At 40.0% G+C, this 12,979-nt stretch overlaps 1 protein-coding gene across 7 annotated transcripts in view; it reads left to right on the top strand.

The window, feature by feature from the left end:
* plekha5 (pleckstrin homology domain containing, family A member 5) overlaps positions 1 to 12,979 on the top strand; it is a 347,863-nt gene that overhangs the window by 27,665 nt on the left and 307,219 nt on the right. The gene's annotated exons all lie outside the window — the stretch shown is intronic.

The raw sequence follows: 12,979 nt of genomic DNA, 5'->3' as shown, positions 1-12,979 counted from the left end.
AAATCAGATATGGATTTTCAGTTGCAAGCCAGCCTGGATACATTCTGCAAGTGACTTCATTTGATTTGCATTTGAGATTAGATAAATATATTTAACTGCTCACTGCATACCTGTGTACGGTTTGGAGATCCTGTCAAAGAAAATAGTCTGGTTGGATCCCAAAAAATTATATATTCATTACAGCCCCACCTCAAATGTAATTTGATTCTGTCATTTAACGCTTTGCAGACCATTGAATTGTACATTGTCTATCGGGTGAGCAGCGTTTTAAATCTGAAATGCTTTTAAGTTTTGAGGTAAAGGTTTAGTCAGAGTAGCATTCAATATTCAGCAGTTTGTTTCTTGCTGCAGAAATTGCAATAACAGTGCCTAACAATATTTAATAATCATAAAAACACGTTTAAGCTTAAGGAACAGCTTTTTACCTTTCCCCAGTATATTTTATCTGATTTTAAAGGACATGTATACAATTGTGTACCAGTGCTGTCTTATTCCTTCCCTCCTAATCCTCCGCCAAGCAAAAATGCTGCAGCAGTGGACATTCCAAGATGTGTGTAGATTTAAAGGTACAGTTCTGCCTGCTTTTAGTCTTTTCTGTTTGTTTTGTGTTACCAATGTTTGTAGTGTTTTTGCCTTTTTTTATATTTTTAAATCATTGCTTGCATTATCCTTCAATACTGGATTGCTGTATTTCAGCAAAAAAACATGTTCAGTGGGTCTAAAAAGCAATTGCAAAGGACAAAGCTAATAATTATGTTGAGAAACAAAAGAATATATTAAATGTTTGCTAGTTTGTTCTTAAAAATTGCAAATTGGTGCTGCTGAGTGGAAGGGTTAAGGGGATAGACATTCAACTTTCATCTTTGGAACGCCCGCTTCACCTGACCTCTTCTCCACTTTCTCTGATTTGTCAAGCTGCTTGTTTGCCATTCAGTTCTGGATGAGCAGAAATCTCCTCCAATGAAATGGCCTGTATCTTATAGTAGTAATGGCAACAAAACTGTCAGCATTCTCCATCATTACTCCTTGAAAGTGATAACCTCTGGAGCCTGCACATAATGCAGAAATCCAGATGTTGCTGTCAGTAAACCCTATGCTCCTCCCAACTGGTGAGGATCTGGTGAACTGGTGCAGCAACAATGATCTCTTCATCAGTATCAACAAAACAAAGGAGATTGTCATTGACTTCAGGAAACGTAAAGGAGAACATGCCCCTGACTACATCAATGGGGACGAAGTAGAAAGGGCCGAGAGCTTCAAGTTTCTAGGTGTCCAGATCACCAACAACCTGTCCTGGTCCCCCATGCTGACACTGTAGTTAAGAAAGCCCACCAATGCCTCTACTTTCTCAGAAGACTAAGGAAATTTGGCATGTCTGCTACGGCTCTCACCAACTTTTACAGATGCACCATAGAAAACATTATTTCTGGTTGTATCACAGCTTGGTATGGATCCTGCTCTGCCCAAGACCGCAAGGAACTACAAAAGGTCGTGAATGTAGCCCAATCCATCACGCAAACCAGCCTCCCATCCATTGATTCTGTCTACACTTCCCACTGCCTCGGCAAAGCAGCCAGCATAATTAAGGACCCCATGCACCCCGGACATTCTCTCTTCCACCTTCTTCCTTCGGGAAAAAGATAAAAAAGTCTGAGGTCATGTACCAACCGACTCAAGAACAGCTTCTTCCCTGCTGCTGTCAGACTTTTGAATGGACTTACCTTGGATTAAGTTGATCTTTCTCTACACCCTAGCTATGACTGTAACACTACATTCTGCACTCTCTCCTTTCCTTCTCTATGAATGGTATGTTTTGACTGTATAGCACGCGAGAAACAATACTTTTCACTATGTTAATACATTTGACAATAAATCAAATCAAATCCCGAGGGTCCACTATTGGGATCCTTTACCAGGTTGCAAACAATTAAACATTTTGGAGCTGTTGGGAACTGTCCGCTCTTGGTCTTGCTGTAAAAACCTTTATTGAATGAGGTAGAACAGGGTTTAACAATGTTTTAAGTTCATAATTAGTGCTGAATAACCCCTCGCTAACCTTAAAATTGTAACATTTGTTGAATGTCAACTTTCGGTGTCAGGGATTCTTTCTAACATTCTACTGAGTGATACATTTTGTTTTTCATTCCTACAACTTCTACATTCTTTATTCAATTATGGAGTCAGGTAGTAAAATTACCTTCTGTATTTCTGTTGAATTGTGTTAAGCTTTCCTTCTTTAGATAGATGAATATTTGTACATAAAATATAAAATCTTGGAATCTATATACAAGGTGTTTTTGCGAATTCATTATAAATAAATTTCTAATATCACTCTATTTTCCAAAATGAAAATTCTAACAACCTGGCACAAGTAATTTGTTGAGAATGGTTATCACATCTACAGCCCCCTTTAAAAATTAATTGCAAGCAGTTAGCACTCTCTGAGATTTAGCATTCTTTGGTTTTGTTCTGCCAATTGCAAGTACATATCCATTCAATGCTTCTATTTATTTAACTTCAGTGCTGACAAACATGTCAGGATGCAAGCTTTCCAAAATCCAACTGTGCAATAGGGGGAATACATACACGTGAATTCTGCAGCATCAAACTGATCAACCATGTTTTAGTGATTTCCCCATCCCCACCCTGAGCTAATGGACCTCCTTTCATGATCATCAATGTTTCAATGAAACATAGATTGGAGCTTCTTAGCACAGTTATTTTAAAAAACCTAGCACTTTAATGTGGTTAACTCTCTAACCATATTCACAGTGCGATTCTTTTTACAGTGGTCAATGGAAGTCTGTAGACAAATGTAGAAACAGACAACAGTATGCTGGCTGTCCAAATTATCTTCAATAAATTTTCTCAGCCTGACATCAATGCCTGTATTTTCAGGATTTTGGGTCCAGTCTTGGGTAAGTCTGGATTTTAAGAGCCTGGATCCAGGTTTTGGGGTGTCCGATATTGTAGATCTGGGATTTGGAAGTCTGAGTCTGGTTAAAGAGGTGCAGATCAGCATCTGGGTTTGGCTGGTTCTCATTTTGGGATGGGGGGGGTGGTGTTCTTGGTTTAGTTTTTGGCATATCTGGATCCAGGTTTTAGGAGATCTGGAATTGGGTAGTCCATGTCCAGGTCTTGCAGGGTGGAGGAGTAGACCAGCTATTGGTGTCTGAGTATTGAATGACCTGGGTCCAGTCACAGGATCCCTCCCTCTTGCCATTGCTGTATCTTTCTAATCATAAATTCTGTCTCTTGTGGAGCACCTAGGTAGGAGGAAGGAAAGGAACCTGTGATTGCAGGAATTGGAGCAATGACCAATTAGCAGAGAAGCTCCTCACAGAATCTGTCTCTCCCATGTACCATCGCAACATTTTTTGCATTTATTGCCCTTATCATTTATTTTTCTTTGACTTTCTGAGGGTTTTCAAGGGCAAATTCTCCTGCTGGCCCATGCATTTTAAACCCTGGTCAAATCTGTACATTATATGAATTTCACAATTCCACATTTGTTTCAATTCTTTTGACGTTAATCCCATATATATGTCCCAGTCGCTTATTTTACAATGCATGGCAATATAACATTTAGTGAAGGGCATTAGTCTTTTGTTTTTACTTCCAGGATACTTAAATGCAATTGATTGCTTACTTTGCTTGATGACATGACTGCTGCATGCCTGAAGGTACTCTTATCTTGGTGCCAGTAACTGATGCCACGAAAGGGAAGTAAGTCTACGCCACAGAAATTGCTGCTTCTTTATGGGAAGTTTCCTTTGAGATCAGTGGTGAGCGCCATTGTTGTGTTGCTGACTTCAGTATCCAGCCCAGTATTGGGAAGGTAAAAACCATTGGCTTTGATCCTCACTAAACAGTTTTCTTTGGCCATTTCCCTCCATGGTCACTGTTTGAGACTGAAGAGCATTTACAATGTGGCATCCCCAACTTGCCCCTGAGGAGCTTCCAATCAAACTCTACTCTATGACTAAGGCCACCTGCTTCCACCTTTATAATATTAGCTGTTTACCACGCTGCCTCAGCTCCTCTTCACAGAATCTATAGAATCCCTACAGTGCAGGAGGGAGGCTATTTACCCCATCGAGTTTGCACCAAATATCCATCAGAGCATCTTACCCAGCCCCCCTCCCGCTGCGCATTTACCATGGCTAATCCATTGTTGCTAATGCAATCCTCATCATGTGTTGTTACCTCGAAGTGACTGTCCCAAGCACTTCTGGCTGGTCTCCCATCTTCCCTTTCTGTCACCTTGAGGACATCCGTTGACCCATCACCTCATGCTTGTTAACTGACATTAGCTTCTGGTCTGGGAGTGCCACGCTTTTAAAATTTGTATATTTACTTAACCATCCCTCTGTGATCTCGCCACTCCTGTATTCCTAGAACCCTCCAGATCTCTGCATTTAGCTCTGGCCTCTTGAACATGCTAGATTTTAGCCACTCCACCACTGGCGGCCATACCTTATCTGTCTGGATCTTAAGCTTTCAAATTTTCTCCTGAAGATGCCTCTGTCTCCTTTAGCATGCCTCCTCAAGCCAATCATCTTTGACCAAGCTTTTGATCGCCTGCCCTATTGGTTCTGATTTTGTAGTTGTAATTTTGGCGAACCTGTTACAGTTTATTATTCAGAAACTAATAACAATACTGTTGGCATCTGCGTGTGTGTAGTTCAATGTGGAAATCCGGAAGTTGCTGTCAGTGATTCCATGCTCCTCCAGAGTGCACAGTTGAAATGACGGCAGATGGAAACAGTCTAGAAATTGCTGATTTGTCATGAACTTCCAATTTTTATGTTGTGCTCGCTGTAAGAACCGTTGACAGTTATCCCTGCTTGAGTGAGATGTGATGGCTTTTAAACCGCATAATAAATCATAATTATTACTGAACAAGTGCTCTAGCCTTGAAAAGCAAAATTTATGTTTCCAGAATGTCAAATTTCAGCATTATGATAAAATCCATACATTTTAGCCATGTTTTTAATATTTATTTGATATTCCAGTTGCTACCTTAATCCATGTGTATGCACCAATCTTTATTTCACTCCCTCAAATTCAGGAATATCAATGTGAATGAAAATATTTGTCTTCAACTTAATTACGTTACGTTGTACTCCCTTAAATTCATGAAGCGCTTAACAGTTTTCTGTTGTAGCTTTCCTTGACTTAATAGCTTGTTCATTTACTGATTCATAAAATCTGAACCCACTTTTGGTGATATGAATTTGGGATGTCAGCTTCAAATGTTGCAGTGCACACGTTAAGTGTTTTTAAAGCAACATGGCTGTGCTAATCATTTTGACTGTGAACCAAATATGATGGTACACATAGAGAATTGTTTCAATTGCAGTCACATACCGTGGCAGTTTTCTTGATGTAACCAGCATTTTATTCTGCATCTCCTTTTATAGTTCTCTCATTTGAAATAAGACATTGGTGTGCTGTGCCATCTCCTCCTAAGTGATGTCAGGGTTCCTTAGTTGTGTAATCAACAAATCTAAATATTAGCTGTTGGCAAACTAATATTTTAGTCAATTAGCACAGGTACATCACAGTAAGTGAAGCATGCTTTACTTGAATGGGTATCTATCATGTTCTCTGATGCTCCACAGCTGTTTCTGGGGCACAACCACATCTCAAAAACAAGAGCTCCTAATTAATTGATGCCAGGCATTCTCTACACTATATTTTGTCTTAATAACTTAATTGGCACAGGGAGCTTAAAGTACAGATATGCAAAGGGCCTGAGCTGTTTCTCTGCACCGTTGGCCACTAATTGCTTTATTTAACCTCACTGGCAGCAAGTCCAAAAGCCGAGGAAGTAACCCTAATCTCATTATCACATGTTAGCCGTGGGAAAATATAAGCAGTCTTGCATATTATGGTGTGTCAATGTTACATCCAAATTGTCGGGACTTATGAAAATGATGGTCAGAAAAAGTCCAGCTGAACTATCAAACCTGTCTCATTGTCACCCCCGACACCAGTACCCAGCCACAGAATTACCTGGGAGAAGCAATAGGAACAAAGAATTAGACGTAAAATATCTATATATTTCCTCTTTGAACCTCAAAGGTGATCACAAATTTGAGCAAATCCCAGTGACTGGAAAACTCTATCCAATACCACACCTATCTTTGCTAGATGTTGATAGCCACAGTTAAAGACTCATCCCATTCTCTTTAAACATTTCCAAGGAAGCTGTGCTCAGTACATTAGCTGGTACTTTGTGCCAAAGACCAATAACCTTGAATGAAAAAATCCACTTGACATCTAATCTATGCTTCTTCAATTTAAATGTTATTCCCTGGTCCTCCCTAACTTATCTACATGGACCACATTAATCCTTTGATAGTTTCAAGATGTCAACCAAGTCTAATCAAAATGTATATATCTAAATAGCAAACCACACTCGTGCTATCAGCCTGTTGTGGTAACTAAGGGCCTTTAAAGTAGGGATCAATCTTATGACTTATATTTTTCTTACCCAAAGTTTAAAAAAAGTCTTTGGCTGGAATTTTCCAGCTGTTCATGCCGGCGAGATTGTCCCATCTTGCTGTAGTGAACGGTGATTTGGCCTGTCATCAAAATCTCCATCTTCACTGCAGCAGTAGCGTGGCATGAACGGGCGATAAGATCGTGTCCTTTGTATCATCTACTGATTTGTCACCAATGCTTTTGTCAACTTTGTAGTGAGGATTGGGAAGAGCAACAGGCTTTACACCAATCTCTGGACACTACTAGCAACTAGTCCCCATTGTCATTACGTGGACATGGCCAATTCTTTCAACTTGCTGCTAATCCCACACAAGGCTGATTTCCTAAGCAGTCTATCAAGGCTGGCATGGCCCAGTGAGGAGAAATAAGCTTGTTCCCCTCCTTTTCATCCCCTTGGTTGCCACTAGGGTTTGTTTAAAATTATTTTTCTGTGGATATCTTTTCCCAATCCAAATGCATTTGATTTTTAATGAAGGGCCAATCCAACTAGGTTTTCTTGAGTCAAAGAATAAGTTTATTCGTTAGTAAAATCTAAGGAAAAATAATGAAGGAGATGGTAGGCGCGCACACAAAATTGAGTTCAAACAAAAGTTAAAAAGAATATACAAATCAGTTATTCGCTTGTCCGTGAGGCATAGATGTTGGTACATTGTGGCCGTTAGTTTGATGATTTCAGTAGAGCTCTAGAGCTGTTTAAAAGTCTGTTGGAGACACTTATTGGCTTAGTTCAGTTTTGCGATCTTCTGAAAAAGATCGCAAAAATGGTATTTGTGATCCTGCTTTGTTCATAGAAGACTGTCATGTTTCTTTGCCGCTGCCTTACACTTGTCTTCAGCCGGTTTTAACTCATTTCTCTATGTATTCACAGAAGGGAATTCAATTGGCATGTCTTACATCTGTCTTCATCTCAACTTTGACACATTCTGAGATATAAATCAATAGAGGATGGGTTTTTGGATGTCTGATGAGATGTAGCCAGTGGATTGGAGGGGGATAAGAGGGTACAGGTTTCATTGTTTTCACAAAGACAAGAGATTAAAGTCTAGCTTTTTGCATGTTTAATGCCCTCCTTTCAAACATCTCTGTTTGCTATCTCTTCAGGTGTAGAGTTCCATATCTCAGGACAGGTCTGTCAGTATAATCCACATCAGAAGTTTCCAGATATGTTCACTTTACAGTCTCAACCACCTTTTGGTCAATGCCTTTTCTTGTATTTCTTTAAAAAATACAGATCTTCTTAAGAGGTTCAGCATGATCATGGTGAAGTTGTAGGTCGCTCTCACTCAGACATCCAGTCTGAATTTGTGATATGGCATTTTGTTGAAAGCTTTTAGAATATTCAAATTAAAAATTTTTTTTTACTCCATTCTTAACGTTACAAAGCCAATGCTCAGAGTGAACTTGGCAAACCCAAATCCAATCCTTGCTTGCTCAAAAACCAAATTCCAGTTGAATCCAATTCAAGAGAGAGACAAACAAGATCCAAGCTGGCAAGATAAGACATTGAACCCTATCTTGGGCTTGATCTGACATTTGATCTTAGCTAAAATTGAAAATCCAGATATACCATATCAACTGGACTACATTAATCCAAAAATCGATTAGCTTCCTCAAGAAATTCTACCTGTTTGGTTTGACATGAGCATTTTTTACAGAAACAAAGTTGAGAGTCTCCAATAATTGCTTCTGACATTTCAGTCATACTTTTAATAGGATGACCAGACATCCCAGTTTGGCCAGGATGTGAGTATTTCACCGAGCATCCCGGTGTCCCAACAGTTTTTTTTCCAGATGGTTCAAATATATGGGTTTTCAGTTTTGCTGAGGTCCATCCCTTTTAGCCCGTCCTTTGGGTTCCATCTAGGGAATCAACCCAGCGATGACGGAAGATTAGCAGTGGCGTCCAACCATCAGAAGACACACTTGAAGAGGTAGCCCCAATCAGCACTAAAAGGTTGTGTTAGGCAAGTTCTCGAGCATTGTGGCACGCAATCAAACTTCACATTTCAGATTCAAAAATTATCATGTGTTTCCTGCTTATGCCTCTGGCTCTTTACACTTGAAGGATGCACACTAATTTCCAGCTTCTGGCTGGCTGAAAATATCTATTGTTAAAAGTGGAAGAACCATAGTGACATTGTGTGTAATGTCCATGAAAGAAACAGCCTCATGATTTTGTATCTCCTGGTAAGTGAACAAAGCTGTTTTGCCACCACTGGATCCTGATTCCTGGTGAATGGATCCCATACCCTCCCTCTCAATTGAACCATTGCAAGGGACCAAGACACAGATGTCATACATTCTTGGGCCCCAATATTTGATTCCCATTCAGTCAGGGAAATATCTGTAGAAAATGATGCTTGAAGCAGTGACATTCCTAACATTATATTGATTTGCTATGGTACTGTCCGAGAACAGGTTGTTTGGAGCCGGAACAGTTGAAATCTGAGGACAAAATGACTGCTGAGTGCAGAGTTCACAACAGCAGCTGCATGAGAAAGCCAACTATGTTAGTTTGCGAAAGTATCTACAGCCATTTGGTCCAATCTCTAATGTGATATAGACATCAAAACTTGAGCACCCCTTGAATCCCAGTAGATGGAGTTGAACTTCCCCCTCTTGGCTCCTCTTAATGAGTGTGCAACCTGGACTTGGAGAACAAATAAAGAGGCAGCTGAAGTTTGAGAAAATTCCTGAGACTTTCCTTCATATCTACATGGATTATAATTGATGTTGCTCAGTCTATCTCTTAAAGGTATAAACATAATCATAGAATCCTACAGTGCAGAAGGAGGCCATTTGGCCCATAGAGTCTGCAGCGAACACAATCCCACCCAGACCCTAACCCCATAACCCTATGTATTTACCCCAGCTAGTCCCCCTAATTGCTAAGGGGAAATTTAGCATGGCCAATCAACCTAACTGGCACATCTTTGGACTGTGGGAGGAAACCGAGCACTCAGAGGAAACCCACGCAGACACAGGGAGAACGTGCAAACTTCACACAGTGATCCGAGGCTGGAATTGGAGGTTTACAGCATGGAAACAGGCCCTTTGGCCCAACTTGTCCACGCCACCCTTTTTTTAAACGACTAAGCTAGTCCCAATTGCCCGCATTTAGTCCATATCCCTCGATAGCCATCTTACCCATGTAGCTGTCTAAACACTTTTTAAAACACAATATTGTACCTGCCCCTACTACTACCTCTGGCAGCTTGTTCCAGACACTCACCACCTTCTGTGTGGGGGAAAATAAATTGCCCCTCTGGACCCTTTTGTATCTCTTTCCTCTCACCTTAAACCTATGCCCTCTAGTTTTAGACCTCCCTACCTTTGGGAAAAGATATTGACTATCTAGCTGATCTATGCCCCTCATTATTTTATAGACCTCTATAAGATCACTCCTAAGCCTCCTGCGCTCCAGACAAAAAAAGGTCACTGTCTATCCAGCCTCTCCTTATAACTCAAATCATCAAATCCTGGTAGCATCCTAGTAAATCTTTTCTGCACCCTCTCTAGTATAATAACATCCTTTCTATAATAGGGTGATTAGAATTGCACACAGTATTCCAAGTGTGGCCTTACCAATGTCTTGTACAACTTCAACAAGACGTCCCAACTCCTGTATTCAATGTTCTGACCAATGAAACCAAGCATGCCGAATGCCGCCTTCACCACCCTGTCCACCTGGACTCCACTTTCAATTAGCTATGAACCTGTACCCCTAGATCTCTTTGTTCTATAACTCTTCCCTACGCCCTATCATTAACTGAGTAAGTCCCGCCCTGGTTCGAGCTACCAAAATGCAGCACCTCGCATTTATAGACAATTGAACCTGGGTCGCTGGTACTGTGAGGCAGCAGTGCTAACTACTGTGCCTCCATGCCACCCTCATGATTAAAGGCACGCTGGTACGATGAGAGCACTCCAAAAAGGCCAAGCTTTCTCAAAAGTTTCTTGGTTATTGGAGAGAGCCAATGAACACTTAGTCACTAATTTACTTGAATGTCATAGTATGAATAAACTTATTAAATCTGATATTAACCAATTCCTGACAGCAGCTTTTTGCCAAATCAATATGCTTATGAAAAGTTCCACCAAGTTAACTTTGATAATATAACCAGGTCCCTCAAAAAGCAATATAATAATTATTGATTGGGTGATAAATATTGGTCAGTACACTGAGGATAACTTGTCTGCTCTCATGACAAATGAAACCTTGGTTCAAATTTTTTTTGAAGGAAAATGAAGCAGAAATATAATTGAACCAGAAGTCTGTGGTTTGTAATTTGGTGTCTTACTGGGTATCTTTAGTGTTATCAACTCTGACAGAATATATTCTGGGAGATGTCATCATATGATCTATCTTCAATTGCTGCTCCCCAGATCCTCACCTGAAGTTAGAGCTTGAGGCTCCGAAAGCTAGTGCTGCCAGATAAACCTGTTGGACTTTAACCTGGTGTTGTGAGACTTCTTACTGTGCTTACCCCAGATCCTGCCATTGGTCACCTAACATGTCAATTATCGTGGAACCCCACCTTCCCATAGCTTTAATGTGTTAGCCAGGTTTGACTTCTGAAAATCTTGTGTCACTTTAACTTTTAATTGTTTCTGGCACATAACCAAGATCAGGCTGTTGAGCCTCAAATTTATAATTTGTTGTCCATCGAGTATATTGGTGCCACATGGGACCTCCAACCCATGGGAGCAACCCTAGACTAGCTAGCAGACACTTTATTTATTGAGTTTGTGAAATGTGTGTGGGATTAAGAGAGCCACTTGAAGGGGATAATTGTTGAAAGATCTTGTTGAATGATGTGTATGCCTGCATGCTATTGTAATGTAAAGGTGCTCAGCAGAACAGGGGTTAATGTGGGGCCGGAGAATAGCACATTACGATGTAGAGTCAGATGCTAATAGACTTATAGAACACTCTAGAAATAGCCTGCCTGGAGACAGCATCATTCATGCCAATAGCTTGGATCTGTACATAGTTAAAAATTAATAATAAATGCTTCATGTTTAAACATACAAGTCACAAGATCTCACCATTGAGACACCAAAAGAAAGTATAACACAAAAGTAGTATGGGGAGTCAAATTGTCTAAAGAAGTTTGGAGTGTCACCTTGCTGAGGTGAGGGAAGAATGGATTGCACAAAGAAAGAGGAGGAAGCACCTTTGGTTCTGCTGGGTGCAAGAAGAGTGGTTTCTATTGTGACTTCATAAACATAGGTAATAAAACCACCTTGAGTAGAAGCATAGGAAATGTATGATTATTAGAAAATAATAGCTTGCTTGATTGGCATTTATTTAGAATGATTGGTGAACACCACCTTGTCTGCCGTAATATGACAAGATGTATCTGCCTTTGCAGAGTGAAAACAAAATGTTGCTCTCTATTTGATCATGCTGTGAATTGCAATCCGATGAAGAAGTAATTTCCTTTTTGTGCCTACTGGGACATGAAATGAGGCAATTTATTTTCTGTTTAGTTAAGAACCTAAATGACTTTCACCCCCTAGACTGAATTTAAATTTAACTTTTACTTAGTAATTTTGGTAATTAAATGTTTCAAGTTAGTGGACCTTTTCTAATCACATTCACTGAGTGCCATCTGCTTTTCAAATCTCAGATATATAGTGATGCATATTTGAATCCGAGATCGTTTTAAAGAAAACAGAATTTTTAATTTAAGCATTCTCCGTACATGAAATTAAATCCAGCTTCAAAGATACCATGTTCTTAGTACACATGCTCATGAAAAAATATTCAAATATGAGCAAAGAGTGAAGCCATAGGTGCTATAAACCCCAATGCTGGGGGAGCCTGTCATAAAAGATTCTTTGCTGCTTTTCATGTACACCAGGAGGATAGTCCTCAGTCTGTCCAGCAGAATAGTTTGAATTCGATTGCCTTTGTTGCTATCCACATGTACTCTGTGTTTAAACCAGCCAGTTTTTGTATGCAAATGAAGCAGCATTGCAGAAGTCTTGCACTCAAAAAATGAGAAACAGTGAATAAAATTAAGAGGAGTCGATTGCAGTTTAGGTTTTCTAACGTTATAGGACTTTCCAAGCTCTTAGGAGTTTTGACTTCAAAGCTTCTTGCATGGAAAACTGCATTCCTGTTAGTTTTATCACCGGTTTGGAGAATTGCAAAAGCTTATTGTAGATTTCTGCACATAATCACCGGAAGTTTACCATCCCGCCTGCCACAGGAATCGGAATGGGCGAGGGGTGGATAATGGAAAGGTCTGTTGATCTCGGGCAGGATTTTACGGTTTTGGGACAAGTGAGGCTGTAAAATCCTGAATATCTTTCACTTTCTAAATTGTTCTACTTCAGTAGGTTCTTGTGGTATGTAAAGGGAAGCTAAAATGATGAAGACTGATTTGTTTACCCTGTAAACTATTCTTCATCTTTCTTCAAATAAAATCTGTTCTACAAGCCCCAGTCCCACCCACTTGTC

Source organism: Mustelus asterias, chromosome 19 (genome assembly GCF_964213995.1).
Source record: "Mustelus asterias chromosome 19, sMusAst1.hap1.1, whole genome shotgun sequence".
Taxonomy (NCBI): Eukaryota; Metazoa; Chordata; class Chondrichthyes; order Carcharhiniformes; family Triakidae; genus Mustelus; species Mustelus asterias.
This window is presented reverse-complemented; position numbering and strand designations above follow the sequence as displayed.